Source organism: Phaenicophaeus curvirostris, chromosome 17 (genome assembly GCF_032191515.1).
Source record: "Phaenicophaeus curvirostris isolate KB17595 chromosome 17, BPBGC_Pcur_1.0, whole genome shotgun sequence".
NCBI classification, from domain to species: Eukaryota; Metazoa; Chordata; class Aves; order Cuculiformes; family Cuculidae; genus Phaenicophaeus; species Phaenicophaeus curvirostris.
The window spans coordinates 4,141,961-4,156,196 of NC_091408.1; the positions used below are offsets into that span (position 1 = coordinate 4,141,961).

The window sequence follows — 14,236 nt, forward strand, 5'->3', positions numbered from 1 at the left end:
AGTCTGCAAGAAGATTTGTATATACAAACGTCTGTATTGTGAATCCTTTTTGTTGATTCATAACTACTATTCATAAACTACTGCAAATCAGCCATTTCTTGGTAGTTATCACATGCTAATAACTAATTTATCTTCAAGAAAATAAGTACAAAAGAAAATTAGGATTGAAATCAATTTAAATTTGGTTTTGCTGTCTTGATTTGTGATTAGAATAAGTGACTTAAATAATTTCTATAATTTCTATTCTCTTATGCTACAGGGACAGTAGCTGCCCTGTGGTAGGAGAGCACTGAAATTTATTCAGAAAAATAACCCAGATCTGGCTGCTGACAAATCCATTACGATACTAAACCCCATAGTTGAGGTTAGGGGGATTTTTTTTTTTTAGGGGACTTCCCACAGTAGCTGTACACATACAAAGCGAGGCCCTTTCCCTGCTAAATACATTTGGGAGCAGGAAAAAAACCTGATGCACCAGAACCAAAGAATTCTTCAGGTACTGTGCGAAGCTGCTGGAACTACTGGGAGTTTGTGTCAAGCGTCTGCTTTCCTGGGGCAGCGCCGCTGAGGAAGGAGCTCCTTGCCCGACTTGTTTATTTTTCTGAGCACTGCTTCAGTCTCTTACAAACCTTAGTCCTCAAGACAAATTCATTTCTGTGGTAGCTCCATGCAGGCCAGAGGAGTTTCAGGGTTTGCTGTATGTGTATCACACACAACGTGCCCAAAATGCTTCTCTACGTGTTGCCTCAGCATTTTTCTAAAAGCTTTGCCTGGTGACTTGACAGATTATTTCTCACCTCAAGAGGCTGTACTTGAAATATTGTGTCCCTTCAGGGAGTAATTATAAATAGGAAGGACTTGAATGAGCACCTTCTTAATCTTCCATCTTTGACTTAATATTTTCCCTTCTTATCAACTCTCAGTCACTTGCTTTGAAATCTGACCAATGCCTTTATGCGATTAATACATCAAACAGGTAAATTAGAGCCGTTTTGACTCTGAGTATAAATTTGAACGGATTGGAAAAAAATGAACAGACATCTCTATTTTCAAACTCTTGTGCTTCAAGTATCATATGAGAAGATTTATGTCGTCTTCCCCATTGTCATTCTTCTGCAATGTGCATGAATATTCAGTAATGTGAATTTTTCCCAACTAGGTCTTGACTGCCATTTTTCAAGATAGCAGCTTTCTCTTTATTTCATGACAGTAAAAGTGCTGATGAAAACTACTTTAATCTTAAGACCTTTTTTTCTCAGCGTATGTGAAATGGGTTGACAGGTCTCAAATTTTATCGCCAGGAGCTTCGCTACCTTAATTCCTGAGTTGGCCAACAAAACTAAACAAAAGCTCAGGTTTGACCCTGGTTTAAGTGTTCTGGCATCCTTGTGCTTTCCCCCACCCTGACATTAAAACCATTCAAGCTCCAAGTTACGTATCCGAAATGTAGTAGTTTTGTTTCTGGATTGAAGCGCGTTGGCAGAGCAGCGGGGAAGGCGTTTGCCATTCCGCAGTCCGTGCTGCACAATTATGGACATTATTCCTGCGTGTACTTTTCAAAGCAAAATTGAATTGTATGTTCTGTCCCTGAGAAGATGCCTTCCTTTTAGTTCCATAGCACACTGAAATTAAAGTCTGCTGAGAATATAAATGAGGTCTGTTTCAACTTCAGGACTCTGCTGCAGTAGTAAACCAGGCAGAAGGAGTTCAGGAGTGCTCTCCTTTTTGAAATTTAGTAAATCTAACAAAAGAAATGGAGAAAGTCTGGTAAAAGCAAGGCGACTTTGAGAGTTAGTCTAGCACGCTTAGGTTGTTTATGTCCTGGATGCTTCCCTACAAATCCAAGTCAGGTTTGTAAGTGACAACAGAGCACCTGAGATCTCACCAGGAAAACCTGTACTTCAGCTCTTCCTTTGCTTACTTGTTGTTTGCATCTAAACGTTTGGGTTTGGTCTCTAGATTTTTAAAGCCGCTGGCCTGATGTTGCACACAACAGACTGCGGTAGAGCATTCTGCGCTCTGTGTCAGAGTGCACTGAGCCACTCATTCTGGTTCATCCACTCTTCTGGCTTGCAGACACATCCATTTGCATGTTCCACCACAGCATGGCAGTCACTTCTTATCTTCTTAGGAGCCTCTTTCACTGGTTCTTGCATCCAGTGAGAGAACATGGCTCTTGGAAGCACAAACTACTGTAGGAACATTCTGTGGTGTAAGGATGTGTGGAAGAAGGAAGCGTGATGGGATTTCCCTCATTTCCCAATGGACAGTCCCAGTCATGCCATGGCTCTTCCTGTAGTGAGCAGTTCATAGAATCATAGAATAACCAGGTTGGAAGAGACCCACCGGGTCATCGAGTCCAACCATTCCTATCAAACACTAACCCATGTCCCTCAGCACCTCGTCCACCCGTCCCTTAAACACCTCCAGGGAAGATGACTCAACCCCCTCCCTGGGCAGCCTCTGCCAGGGCCCAATCACCCTTTCTGTGAAAATTTTTTTCCTAATGTCCAGCCTAAACCTCCCCTGGCGGAACTTGAGGCCATTCCCTCTTGTCCTGTCCCCTGTCACTTGGGAGAAGAGCCCAGCTCCCTCCTCTCCACAACCTCCTTTCAGGTACTTGGAGAGAGCAATGAGGTCTCCCCTCAGCCTCCTCTTCTCCAGGCTAAACACCCCCAGCTCTCTCAGCCGCTCCTCATAAGGCCTGTTCTCCAGCCCCTTCACCAGGTCGTTGCTCTTCTCTGGATTCACTCCAGAGCCTCAGATCTCATGAACTATTTGGATTTCTCAGTGCCTTTCTGTTTCCGCATATCTGATGCTGTGAAGGTAGATGACCTCAGTATCAGTAGGTTCCCAAGATGCAGTCCCCATGTCTTGTGTGGCAGATGAACTCCATGTTCCACTACTCTGCAGTCTTATTTATTTTATTTTTAAGCTGGCAGGGAGTTGGGATTTTTTGAGGGGTGTTTTATGTTTTAAGGCTTATGAGAGAGGAGTGAGTGAGTTACTACCAGCGTGTTCTGCCTGGGCTCTTGATGGTTTACATGCTGCTACTCTACTGCACTTTAATAGTCCATGGTTGGCAGCCTTCAAGAGGTTAAGTTGTACAGCCCTTGTTGTCTTTGCTGGACTCCTGTCTTTTGCTGTTTTCTGTGCTGGACACTGATTAGGGAAAGTATGTGTGGTGGGAAGTATGTAGAGGGCAGCGATCAATGAATTATTTCATCTTGAGTTACTTTATTTGATCTAAGGTTGATCAATCAGACTGTTTATTAAAGAGACCGTGATAGATACTCAGTGCATCTGATAACTACTCTTATGTCATAGCTCAGATTAAATTAAAAAAGGAGGAAGTAGTAAGATTGTGATACTAGACAGGTATTTAGGTTGTCGGCATGTCGCTGCTAGTGCTGAGAGTATGACTGAAATATTGGCTAGAACTCTTCAGAAAAGTGCCATGAAATTTGCCCAGGCCCAGCAGTTAAGATCATATTTCACACGAATGGACACTTAAACCAAAACAATGAACCTTAGAAAGCTATTGGGTATCTCTTTTATGCTGATACAGGTCAAGAATCATGGTTCATAAACATCTCAGTGGGTTTCCTTTTCAGAAATGTATGTGCTGGCCTCCAGAAAGCAGCAGCAGCTCGAATCACATCTCAAACTTGCGTATAAATCACTTTGGGTTTTCTTTTCCAATTGTTTCCATGTAAACTTTTTTTTATAATACCAGCTAAATATAATATTCTATAAAGATGCATAAAAAGTTTCAAGGGAAGGTTAAATCAAAGCTGTGTTTGTGCCACATAAAAAACTTTATTTCATAGCATCATAAACTCTAATCTGAAAACACAGCTCCTGTTCAGCACTGGTTGCAGCAGCTGAAATCAGTTGGTACAAGAGATGCTCAGGAGCAAGTGAGTGCAGCGCAGGGGTTGGAGTCTTCCTCTCCTCATCTTGGTTTTGCTGCTTAAGGATATTTGCATGAGAACATGATCTGGTTCTTCGGCACTCATCTGCTCCTGCTGTTTATTCTTCCCTTGAGGTTATTGTCTCAGTTTGTGACAACATAATTGGTTTCTGTGGAGAAGATTATGATATTGATGAGACTTATATATGACTTCAGGTGAGGTGCAATCAAAGCAACAGTTTGGAATAGAAGGTACTGTCTGTTTTCATGCAGTTTTCACTGAGGTTTATTCAGCAGTATAATTAAGGATGTTATTTATTACTGAATTATATCATGCAAAGCTGAAGTATGGACACAGTTATGACAATATAGGCATGACTAGGGTCAGTGCTGTTTATTTTGTTTTCTAAGCTGATGTAAACTGCACCAGACTAGGCAAATGTGCTCTGTTCACGCAAGGGTTGCTCAGTATTTGTCGTAATTCAGTATTCTCTAGTGTAGACAAGCTGAAAGAATAGAGCTGGAAAATGCACTCTTAATACTTCTTCCTGCGGATTAAATATTTCTTTGGATAGTTAGTTGCTCTTGTACAAGACGAGATTTTTGGAGAGCAATTATAATCAGAAAAGTTTATTTTATTATGTTGTTTCCCCCCCACTGATTCCCAATTTGCTATTTTATTTCCTATCCCATCCAATTTTTTAAAATGCCAGCTCGGCAAAACGTACCTAGCATTTGGAAATCATTCCGAGATCATCTTGGCATGTGTGTCTTCACTCCGAACGCAGGCCTCGTAATTAGAGCTCGTTTGTCAATCGTGTTCTAGGCAGCAGACGGGAGCAGGGAGGGCTGCACAGGGACATTGGGTGTGGGTTACGCTCGGTGACCTGCAGCCCAGGTAGGCAAAGATCAGGAGCACTAGTATGTGTCGCAGATGAGAGGAATAGGATGATCTACGTCGATGAGAGGAATAGGGTGATCTACGTCATGATTTAATTCGCTGTGAATGACATTTTGCTGTGGTGGGACTGGTGGGTTGTCCTTGGGGGGGTGTCACAAGTCATTTTTTATTCTTGTCTGGATTATGGAGCTAAAAGGCTGGAGGGGGGAACAAGCGTGAGCCTAGGTTACGCGGAACCTCGCCTGGAACCAGCACGGACGAGTGGAGACTTGGTCTGCCCACGGGCAGGTGTGGGACCAGGCGTCTTCCTTCTGGAAGTCATCTGTTCTCCTGCTTCTGCTGGAGGCCAACTTTATAATTGAACAACAAACAGTGCCGCAATCGTGTCAGTTATCCTTGCTTCCTAGTTTAAAGGTCTCCTTTGTAGGCCTGTCGTGAGACATGCATCCCCCCCTTCCTCTCTCCTCTGGAAAGCGCTGGGTTCTGGTATTACCTTGTGATTCCGAAAGCCAAGGCCTTAGGCGCATGCCTTTCGTGCCTCGGCTTTCATCTGCTCCTGCTCTCGGTTGTGTAGGAACACAATGGGGGAAGAGAGAAACCTGAGGAGAGACGGGCTGAACCACCCGATCCTATTCTGGAGAGCTGCAAGCACATGCTTTGCTCTTTGCGAGCAGGTCTGGGAGAACACCATCACACCCATGATCTGAGCTTGAGTGGGCGAGAGGACAGAAGTACAAACAAGAAATGGATATTTAAGGTAGTCAAAATAAGGAAAGGGCATAATTACGTGATTCACTTGGCTTTATCAGCAGTTGGCTGTAAATGTGTTTAATGTTTGGCTGTGTTTTGTTACTTAAACCTGAGCAAGCAGGCTGTGCGTAGATCATGGTGTCACAAGTAGCTGCTGTGCCCACTCCTGCCTGTTGCTGCCTCTTCTCCTGGGCTACCCAAAGTGGTTGTGCAGCTGCGTGGTCCTTCAGACCAGGGAATGGAGCTGAAACTAGTTTGGTGCAAATCCTGATGCAAGGACCAGGAGCCGTGCTGCTTTATGGCTTCTTGGTTGCTCAGCACATGCAAATATTTAATCTCATGTTTAATTCTGTGTCGTGGGTGTAGGAGCCAGAGGCAAAATCCTAACAACTTGAGTGGAATAGGGATTTCCCCTGAAAGCAGGCCCATAAATGCAATGGGAAATTCAGTTCCTAGCACTCAGATTCAGGCCAGCGTGTCTTGACCCTCAGCTGTGAGCTCTCGAGGGTAAAGGCAGCGTCTGTGTTCAGGTGCTGGCCCTGCTGTGACCTTCGGATCCAGAACAGGGACAATGTGTAACATTCCCTACTGCAGGGAGGATATTTTATTAGAAGCCCCCAGCAGTGGGTCGGGATGCTTAGAGCTGGGATGGAAATGGTTCCTTGGGAGCGAGCAAAAAAAATAAAGGGGGGGGTGCCTGCATGGGGAGCAGTGTGAGGGAAGCTGGGATTGCCTTGTGTCCTGTCGTTGTGCCCCTCGTTGTGTCTCATCATTGTGTCCCCCATCATCATATTCCATTGCCATGTTTCATCACCATGTCCTATTGTGTCCCATATCATGTCCCCCATTGTTGTGTCCTGTCAGCATGTCTCATCATCGTGTCCCCCATCACGTCCTATCATGTTGCATCGTTGTGTCCCAACATCATGTCCCCCATCCTATCATTGTGTGCTGTTGTGTCCCATCTTCGTGTCCCCCATCCTATCATCGTATCCTATCATGTCCCATCATCGTGTCCCATCATCATGTCCCCCATCCTATCCTATCATCTTGTCCTATCATGTCCCATCATCGTGTCCCATCATTGTGTCCCCCGTCATCGTGTCCTATCATGTCCCATCATCGTGTCCCATCATTGTGTCCCCCGTCATCGTGTCCTATCATGTCCCATCATCGTGTCCTGTCGTGTCCCATCATCGTGTCCCCCCATCCTGTCCTATCATCGTGTCCTATCCTGTCCCACATGCAGGCTGTTTTGAAGCAGAAAGGAAGGCTGATCCAAACTAAGTACATATTCGATTAAGTTAGTTTTAACCCAAGAGGGTTCTTGAATCAGCCTATATGGTGGTCACAAGAACGCATGCGGCATTACTTACTAGACATTTACAGTTCTTACAAGGAGCTGCTGAGGATTGTTTAGCCTGGAGGAGAGGAGGCTGAGGGGAGACCTCATTGCTCTCTACAACTCCCTGAAAGGAGGTTGTGGAGAGGAGGGAGCTGGGCTCTTCTCCCAAGGGACAGGGGACAGGACGAGAGGGAAGGGCCTCAAGCTCCACCAGGGGAGGTTCAGGCTGGATATTAGAAAAAATTTTTCATGGAAAGGTCATTGGTCCCTGGCAGAGGCTGCCCAGGGAGGTGGTTGAGTCCCCTTCCCTGGAGGGGTTTAAGGGACGGGTGGACGAGGAGCTGAGGGACATGGGTTAGTGATTGATGGGAATGGTTGGACTCGATGATCCGGTGGGTCTTTTCCAGCCTGGTGATTCTGTGATTCTATATTGTGTCTCCATTGTCACATCCCATCCTCTTGTCCCGTCGTGTCCCATCGCCGTGTCCCCATCCTGTCCTATCACCGTGTGCTGCCGTGTCCCCTCTCCCCCCGCAGCAGCACCAAGGGCATCTCTGAGATCCCCAACTTTGCCGGGTGCCTCGGGGCGGGGGCTCCCCGCTCTCGTCGGGCCGGGTGTCTGTCTGTCTGTCTGTCTGTCTGTGCCGGCTCCTTTGTCTCGCAGCCCGTGCAGCTCCCGGGGGGGGGGGGGGGGGGGGGCGGCGATGCGGGGCGGGGCTGATGCGGGGCTGGGATGGATGGGGGCGATGCGGGGCGGGGGCTGCTCCGGGGGGGGCGATGCGGGGCCGGGGTTGGGGGGGGGGGGGGGTGTGCGGTGGCAGCGGGGCCGGCGCGGCCCCCTCGGCCCCGCGCTGTCCCCGCAGGCCGGCTTTGTGCGAGCGGGACGCGATTGGCCGCGCCGGCAGGGCCAGCCCCTTCCTGGCTGCCTGGCATGAATATGCACGGCCCCCCCCTTCCTCCTCCTCCTCCTCCTCCTCCTCCTCCTCCTCCTCCTCCTCCTCCTCCTCCTCCCGCCGCCGCCGCCGCTGCTGCATGTGTGTGTGTGCGCGCGGGGCGCGGGGCTCCGCCGGCAGCGCCGCTCCAGCCATGTCAGCGCGGCTCCGCCCGGGCCCACCATGAGCCGTGGCCATGGCCGCGAGCGCCGACGAGGAGGAGTACGAGTCCGAGCCCGAGCCGGGGCCGCGGCCCGAGGCGGGGCCCGAGCCCGAGCAGGTCCGGGGCGGGCGGCGAAGTTTGCGGCAGGAAGGGAGGGAGGGAGGGAGAGGGAGGAGGAGGAGCGGGGAACAATGTGGGCTCGGGGGCGGCGGGAGGGGAGCGGCTCGGGCTCGGCACCCCCGGGGCTCCGCGATGCGATTGTTAGCCCCTCTCCTGCCCCCTCTCTTCAGTCCCTCCCCCCAGCTTCCCCTCCAACCTCCCCTCCGGCCCCTCTCTCCAACCTCCCCTCCGGTCTCTCTCTCCAGCTCCCCTCCAGCCTCCTCTTTCCAGCCTCCCCTCTTGCTCCCTCTCTCCAGTCCCTCTCTCCAACTCCCTTCCAGCCTCCCCTTTCTAGCCTCCCCTCCTGCTCTTTCTCTCCAGTCCCTCTCTCCAGTCCCTCTCTCCTACTCCCTTCCAGCCTCCTCTTTCTAGCCTCCCCTCTTGCTCCCTCTCTCCAGTCCCTCTCTCCAGCTCCCCTCCAGCCTCCCCTCTCTTGCCCCCCTCCTCCTTCCCTCCTGCTCCCTCTCTCCTATCTCCTCTCCAGTCCCTCTCTCCAACCTCCCCACCAGTCCCTCTCTCCAGTCCCTCTCTCCAGCTCCCCTCCAGCCTCCCTTCTCTTGCCCCCGTCCTCCTTCCCTCCTGCTCCCTCTCTCCTATCTCCTCTCCAGTCCCTCTCCCCAACCTCCTTTCCATTCCCTCCCCATTCTAGCCTCCCCTCTCTTGCCCCCTCCTGCCTTCTCTTGTGTCTCCTTTCCAGTCCCTCTCCCCAGCCTCCCCTCCAACCTCCCTTCCATCCCCTCCCCTCTCCTGCCTCCCCTCCTTCCCAGACCTTTCCCTGCTCCCACCCCTCGAGAACAGCCCATGGGGCTGCAGGACTTGAGGCTGATGCTGAGCCTGGTTCTCTCCATCTACAGCCAAGCCCTCCTTTGCGTTCCCAGGGCTGTGCGGTGGAGGGGGCTGCCTGCTGACATGGAAAGAAAACTTTCATTAATACTTGTGGGCTTTATTCTCTGAAGGTGGTTGGGTTTTTATCCCTGTGGGGGAAGGAGAATAAACTTTTTAAATTTATGAAGTAATCTGTGAAAAATAATCCAGAACATGTGTTCTAGATTGCACGTTTTACTCTCTAAACAGTCTTTTATTCTCTGAACACCACCTAAGCAATTAAAAATGCATCAGGAATGGAACTAAACATGTGCGTGCAATTTAAACGTAAACTTGATAGTTTTGTTCATAACTTCAGGTGTTTCGCTCTTTAAAATAACCTAACAATTTGATTTTGGAGACAATTTGTGTGTGTAGGCTGGCTGCTGAGGTTCCAAATGCGTCTCGTTTCTAATAACTTTGCTACGTTTTCCTTCATAATTGCACCAAGAAAGAGGGGCTGAAGGAGTCTGGACGGGCAGCGGTGGTGGTGATGGCGATGTGGTGCTTTGGGTGCTCCCTAGGGATTTCAGATCCAACGTGAAAACTTTAGGAGAGATGTTAGCGGCTGCGCTGGCCGGGTGCGGTGTCACCGCAAGGACCTCAGCCGGGACCTTAGGAAGCCTTTCCTTAATTCTGCAGGTTATGTGAACATCCAGGCCTGTGCTGCTGCTCTATGAGATTCTTGGCTCCAAACCTGGAACTTAAAATGTCCCAACCCACTTGTCTTGATCTGTGTCTTGAACACCAGGCCTTTTCCATTTGCTGCTGTGTTTTGGGGTGATTATCAGAGGCTTTTTTAGAAGAGCTCATGGTTTGGGGAGCTGTACTGTACCAGCTGTGAAATCGCTACTGGACGCAGTCATTCTTGCTGGGTGGATTTGGAAAGTTGGTTGTGTTCTGGGATTCTTCAGCTCTTCTAAAACCCGAGACTCGATGGTGTTTTTATATATTAATTAATGCAAGAACACGGAGATCCTTCTTGTGAGTTTTCTTAGAAGGCTTGGTCTAATCCTAAATCACTGCGCTGTGTCCTGTGTAGTGAAGATGTATGGAGTATTTTATTCTTTCTGTTCAGGATTGTTCCGCTGGCAGAAACCCTCACGTGGACCCAACGGTATTTTTGCGTGGGTGCTCTGTTTTTCTGTGGGATGTGGCAAATCAGTATCGTGTAGCTTTTCTATGGCGATAGTCCCTGGTGTGTGTTGGGTGGAAGGCTCCAGCTCTCCAGGTGTGGCTGAACAACAACTTCAGTGCCTGGGTAGAACTGCAGGTTTCGTCACTCAGACTTTCTTCCGACTTCCACCCTCGGCCTTTCCTCTTTTTCCAGTCTAAACTAGGAAGGCAAAAAGACTGTCGGGTTTCTCGGTGTGAGAGTGGATAGGATTTACTGGGCTTGCAGTAGTTGCCAGCAGCAGCAGGGCTTTGGGAGCACGTGGGTGCCAGGGTGTGTGTCCTGCCTGGTGCTGCCATGGGGAGGGCAGGACCCTGCTACAGGCGCAGCCTTGCTGGGTTGCTCGGAATAGGAAGAAAATCAATCTCTGGCTGTGACACATCCCTACAGGCTGAGAAAACTGCTCCTCAGTCGGGTAAGGGGATATGTCCTGAAGTGTTGGTAAGGAGAAAAGCTACATTTGCACAAGGTGCCTCAAGTCTGTGTAACTTACTGGTGTCTCTTTTTAAGTGCTCCTACTTTGGATGCAGCTTATCTACAAAAGCATATTTTTGCCAATATATCTTATTCCACTCTCCAGGCCTAACTTCTACCTCCTTACCACCAGAGGAGAATAAACAGAGGCACTTGCATTGGCACTGACACGCCTGTTTATCACACCCTAAACAACATAGCTGTGCTGGCAGGAAAGCTGCTGGAGTGTCACTAATGCCCAGATGAACCCACAAGGTATAAACTTTTCTATTTACTTGTGGGAAATTGATCTGTTGATTCCGTAGTGGAGCTCTGTGTGGTCACCTCACAGTGGTCACTAGGAGCTACATCCCTTGTTGCCGGAGAGGATGAGAAAGTTTGTAGGTAGGAATTGGAAGAGATGATAACCATGATCATCTGGAGAGGCTTAATCCTGTTTGGGAGTGGCTGGGCTTGAAAATGTTCCTCTGTCTTCCCTTCCCTGGACTTACCTTGCAGGGTATCTCTATCCTGGCAGGAGCCTGTGGTGATGAGAGGTGATGTGACTCTTGCAGACCATACTGCTAGAGGAAAACAGCTCTCCTGGTGTTCAGACACGTGGGCAGATACGCTTTGGTCAGACATGTTAGATCAGTGATGTTGGCTTGTGCCCTTCAGTTAATACAGCATTTAACGATGGCTTCCGTGTGATTTTTGCTGTCATAAACTAACTTCTTCCTCATCCCTGCTGAACTCTTGCAGTCACATCGTCCTATGCTTTCTTCCTTCTTCCTCTTAAGTTCTTCCTTGACAAGGATTTCTTTTAATTGCTGAAGAGACGTAAGGTTTGCAAGATGTTGGAAGATTAAATGCTGAACAACTCTTGGCTCGGTTGTGGTTACCTAATGCAAGACAGCGTGCGTGTAAGAGGCTGCCAGGCAGTGTAATTCTGGGTCCCGTATTTTGAGGTTAACATGGATTTAATCAGTTTTGGAGCCCTCTGGTAAAGTGACTTTGATCAATCGTAACATTTGTGGTGCTGGTCGCCACCACTGCTTGCAATTGTCACTTTGACTGGTTATCTTAGCAGGAAGGCCAAAACTGTGTGCCTGTGGGCCTGGGAGAGGGACGTGTTCCTGGAGCATCAGAGGACAGTGCTGCTCACTGGCCTTGAGCAGCAAGCAGGGAGCCTGGTCCTCCAGAGCTTCCACCCTGTTTGAATTGAAAAATGCACCTCTAGAGCTACGGGAAGTGGCTTTTTTTAATTTGGTAATTAAATTTGGCTTTTTTAATTCTGTTAAAGCCATTGTATTGGGACGTGTAAAGGTCTAAGCACAGGACTGACATCCAGGATGTCCTGTGTCCTCATCTTTAGATGTCAAGATAGTTGTGTGGACTTAGCCAAACTACAGCAAATCTGAGTAATCAGAATCTGTCTACGTGTTAGAGAAATCAGTCTTGTCCTGCAAATGCAAGGGATCTATTTGTGGCGCAGCACCCTGAAGCAGTGAACACTACGCGTATAAGATGTCTTGGAGAGATTTACACAGTGGCTACAAAAGCTGTTTAGATGGTACTTGGTTAGAGAGTGGAGTGCTTCAGGGTCTCACTGAGCTGGCCGCGTGATAAGCCCTTCAGAAGGACACTGTGTGTCCTGGATTTTTTTTTTTTTTTGGAGATGTTGAGTCTGAAATAAACGGTGCAGTGCCGTTGGCAGCCGTTCCAGCAGATCGCTGAGGCTGAGAGGTGGAGTAAGACCCATGCCAGGTGAACGCCACTTGCAGAAGAGCCAACTCCTAGGTTTCAGTGTAATAGGGGTAGGTATTTAGTATATTAAACCTAATATGTTTCAGCAGCTGCTTGTACAGCGTTCATTAGGAGCTTGGGAGAGTAGTTGCCATCACTTCAGCATCCTCCTATCTGGCTTTTGTAGACTTGCTGTGGCCAGAGAAGTATGGACACAGTTTCTGTGACAGTGCTGGAGAACGTTAGGGGACTGCTGGGGGTAGTATTTTGGGCAGGCTCCGTTTCAGCTCCCTGTTTTTTTGTTGTAAGAATTAAGAAGAAAACTTTTCAGGTTTGGTATAATCTTTATTTTCTTGATAGTTCTCAGATGTGGCTGCTGGGGACTACAGTCAGCAGGCACAGGTTGGGTTCAAGAGTCTCTGCTCAACTTCTTGGGAAAGGGGATGATAGGATCTGAGACACAAGTAGGAGGCTGTACCCATCCAGAACCTAATTTAGGGCTCAGCGTGTCACCTGGTCCTGAGCCTGATGCCACAGAACTGCTGTTTGCTGGCCCCTGTGGTAAACCCAGGTTAAGGAATCCTGTTGGCCCCTGGCTCTTGCCCATTATTCTCAAGACAGCTCTGCAGAGTTGTGCTAAGAGGCTGGGAACTGCTGTCCAGAGATGGGAACAGGACCTGGGAAGGAAATCTTTACCTAGTTTTGCTACCAGGGCTGGTACGTTGTAAAACTGCAGTCTGTGCTGGAAATTCTGCAGCATCTCTTCACTAACATCGACCTGGAATTTATGGCTGGCTGCCATGTGCTAAATAAACCCCAAGTGATGTTGGAGGCTCCTTCTACCCCCTTGAATCCCAGCCCCTTTCTGGGATAGCAATCCACAGGCCAGATTTTCTTCTGTGGAGGTTTTTAAGCGACCACTTTGGAGCCCCTTGAAACTAGATACTAGTGGGAATTCCTGCAAGGCCTCTCTAGCCTTGCTGGCTGCGACATCCTGGAGTGAAAACGTGGCTTGGATTGAGGATTGGTTGGTTGGTAAATTAGTGCAAACCCAGCTAGTACAATTCCTTGGTTTTCCTAATGAGCAGTGAAGAGGTCTGGGTAGGTAAGAAATTATACGTACGGTGAGATCAGAGGTTTGCATCTGTGCTGTCTGCTGTGCAGTGGTGATTTGTAAGGAAATACGAGTCGCTTGGTGTCATCTGGCTTCAGGCTTGGTTTTGAACCTTCACCTTCCTGCCTCTTTTTAGGATTCTCGGATTCTGTGTTGAAGTGATGCCTTTTTACTGCTTGCATCTGTGCAGTGTCCAGGCGATTAAGACACTGTTCTCAGAATTAGGACTTGGCTCGTGTCCCTGTGGCAGAATCAGGAGTTGTCTTATAGCTGGAAATGTACCGAGTTTGATTTTTCCTTGAAAGAGATTGCATTTTAAAAAGATCGTTCTGTTGGTGGCGTAACTTGTTGCTTGCCTTGTTAAAAAAAATCAATCGTATTCAAACATAGTGGGAAGGGGTTGGATGCTCGGCGCAGGATCTTCCATGTGCTGTTGGCAAAGGGAGCTGCCTGGGTTGTTGTGCATATTTTGGTTTGACTTGTTCCCAGAGATATCCAGCCCTTGGAAGCGGAAGCAGAGTCTAACAGAGAGACCAGAGGAGTGGAAGGAAATGGCCTCTTATCTAGGTTGTGTCTAAGCCAGTCCTGGCAGAGCTGACTTTATCCTTGAGAGGCTGAAAACTTGGTCTAAATGGTAAATATTTATTCTTTAGAGCATCTGAAATCGATCCAAAATCCAGGTGTCTGGTGTGGTTACTGATGGGAAGGAAGCTGCGCTGGTC

The 14,236-nt window shown here is 48.5% G+C and overlaps 2 protein-coding genes across 12 annotated transcripts in view; one reads left to right on the forward strand and one right to left on the reverse strand.

Moving 5' to 3' along the window:
- KDM2B (lysine demethylase 2B) overlaps positions 1 to 14,236 on the forward strand; it is a 115,307-nt gene that overhangs the window by 82,004 nt on the left and 19,067 nt on the right. The window lies entirely within an intron of this gene.
- P2RX7 (purinergic receptor P2X 7) overlaps positions 6,601 to 14,236 on the reverse strand; it is a 100,077-nt gene continuing 92,441 nt past the window's right edge. Inside the window, exon 14 of the transcript XR_011338653.1 lies at positions 6,601 to 6,613. The gene's annotated coding sequence lies outside the window, so the exon portion shown is untranslated. The remainder of the gene's footprint in view (positions 6,614 to 14,236) is intronic.